The sequence below is a fragment of the Mauremys mutica genome, chromosome 8 (assembly GCF_020497125.1).
Source record: "Mauremys mutica isolate MM-2020 ecotype Southern chromosome 8, ASM2049712v1, whole genome shotgun sequence".
NCBI classification, from domain to species: Eukaryota; Metazoa; Chordata; order Testudines; family Geoemydidae; genus Mauremys; species Mauremys mutica.
Window position 1 is genome coordinate 112,800,384 of NC_059079.1, and position 2,617 is coordinate 112,803,000.

Consider the following 2,617-nt stretch of genomic DNA (forward strand, 5'->3'; position numbering starts at 1 on the left):
TTCTTTCTCCAATGAGAGGCTCCCAATAATAAAGCAGCCACTAGCAGATGAGAGATTAATTCCTCCTGTTGTGGACAATGTACCCCTCTACCCCAATATAACATGACCCAATATAACACGAGTTCAGATATAACACAATAAAGCAGCGCTCCAGTGGGGCAGGCCTGCGTGCTCTGCCGGATCAAAGCAAGTTCAATATAATGCAGTTTCACCTATAACGCGGTAAGATTTTTTGGCTCCCAAGGACAGCATTATATCAAGGTAGAGGTGTATTGATTAGTGCTCTGGAATGGGGGTGAGCAGTGAGATGGCAATCTTTGCAGGTGATACAAAATTATTGAAGTTAGTCACATCTGGAGAAGAGTGTAAGGAACTTCAGAGGGAGATAACAAAGCTGGGTAAATGGCCAACAGGACTCATCCTTTGTCTTTAGACTCAGTCAAACTGACAGTGCTGCAAATGGAAGAGTTGGGATAATGGAGGCCACAGTTATATAACTTCTGCATTTAATCCCATCTCAGCGGGAAGAAGATAGACTTACTGTAAACAGTGCTTAAAGGACTTAGAACAAACTTTTTGTTTTTATATTTGTCATATAAGCACTTTTTTTCTAAAATTTGAGGAAGCCCAAATTTTTTTCTTTCAGGCTGGGTAAGCAAGCCATTCTTAAGTAGCTTGAATGTTGGCTGAACTTCTTACAGATCAAGCTATTTGTAGCTCAAATGAATGAAAGCCAGAACTACTGCTTATGGACACCAGAAGTCTAGGGTCAAGTTTGTATATGGATCAAGGTAGACGTATAGCGGCAGGCGACAGTATGCCTTAAATAAACAATGTCTGGTGCCAATTTCTCAATTATTAGGGATGTGAGGGTTTCCTTGTTATATCTGATCTCTGTTTCCTATAATAATAACTGTGTACAGCATGTCCCCTTCACATTTGCCTCAACTCCTGGTGTCCTGAAAGTACATGGTCTAAAATTCTTTTAAAAATAATGTATTTTTCTAGGAAGTGCTGATGCCAAAGAAAATACTAATAGTTTGGGTCACAGCAAACCCACCCCAAAGTGAGTAACTGGGCAAGAATCCCAGTGTAATATTTTTTGCATTCACTGTTGTAGGTGATTCTAACTGAAGAGCTCAGAAGCAGGTAAATTCAGTACACTTTAGATCTGTATGAATTCTGAAACAAAAAAAGAAAAAAAACCAGAATATTCATTTAAATCTGTTAACAAATTTGCTTATCATGTGTTCGGGAAGCTGTCTTGTGTTCCCTTTCCATGAATATTCTAGTTAGCAAAATTATCATGAGGACTATTCACCACCCCAATGAATTTTAAGTGATTTTTGCAGCATATTTGTTAAATACAATGTCTGAATGGGTAATTATAAATACTGTGTGTTACATTCTAGGCTCATGGATTGTTCACAAAGGGTCTGAAACAAAGCCAAATAACTCAATGGAAAGACCGGATCAAACCCAATGGCCCAAATTCATAAAGATACTTAAACACCTAACTCCTGTTTGGAATATATGGGAGTGAGGTGCCTAAGTACCATTGTCAATTTGGGACAAAGTGTCCACATACACACTATAATTTTTCTTGAATATGTTCGTTATAGTGAATTAAGGAAGAATAACTTCTTTCCAAAATTCCTGTTCTGAAGCTGGTTTGTGAGTCGTCTTTTGCTAGCACTTGATATTAGAAATTTGTGATTCATGCTGCTTTGAATAGAAACCTAAGCCACATGGCATGCTACTCTTCACTGACTGGATGAGAACAACTCTTACAATCAGGTTTCTGGTGTGAATATTCAACATTATAGTCATACTATGCTGGCCAATAGTCATTTAAAAAGATTCACTGTTTTGGTTAAGTTTTGCCATGTAAATTCACTCACTTGGATGGTTTGTGAGAAAGCGACTACAAGAGCATGCTCCTCAACACATGCTAAGTGAATATGTCGTTTAAATGTTCCAGTGAATAGTCATGGCAATTTCTTGCAGGTATTTCCCCTAGCTTCTATGACACTTGTAACATAGAATTTTTCTATTTCTGCTCTTGTTCCTCAATTAGCGTAAAACTGCAGCTAGGTTGAACCCAAAAAATCACACTGGGTCGTTTTGCGGAGTGTGCTCATTTTGGGGGCATTTCTATCATAAGATCCAGAAGTATTTGTCCCAGTCCGCTACTACCTGTACAAGGGACAAATAGTGAGATAGAAAACAGACACCCCCAAATTGGCTGGCACAGCCAAGTAAGACTTGAAGTGGAGCTGGCCCCTTTAATACCCATCATGCTTGGAAGCTGTAAGGAGACACTATAATCATACTGCAGGCCCTGATCATCTGTATCAGTACAAGGGTAGCTTGTTGCCTTTGTCTGAGTTAAACCCATAATGCTGGATCTTTCTCCTATCTTTTCCTAAAAAGAATAACCATTACCATGGGAACTGATAAAAGCCCTGGAAGTTCAGCAGTGTTTCTTTTGCCGTCTTCCCGGTTTCTTTGCCTAAATTAATACTTTACATTTAGGACCAGAAGGAGGAGTTTCCATCCACAAAATGTATGTGAACCCATTGCAGTCACAAAACCTGTGTGAGAGATGCAAATATTT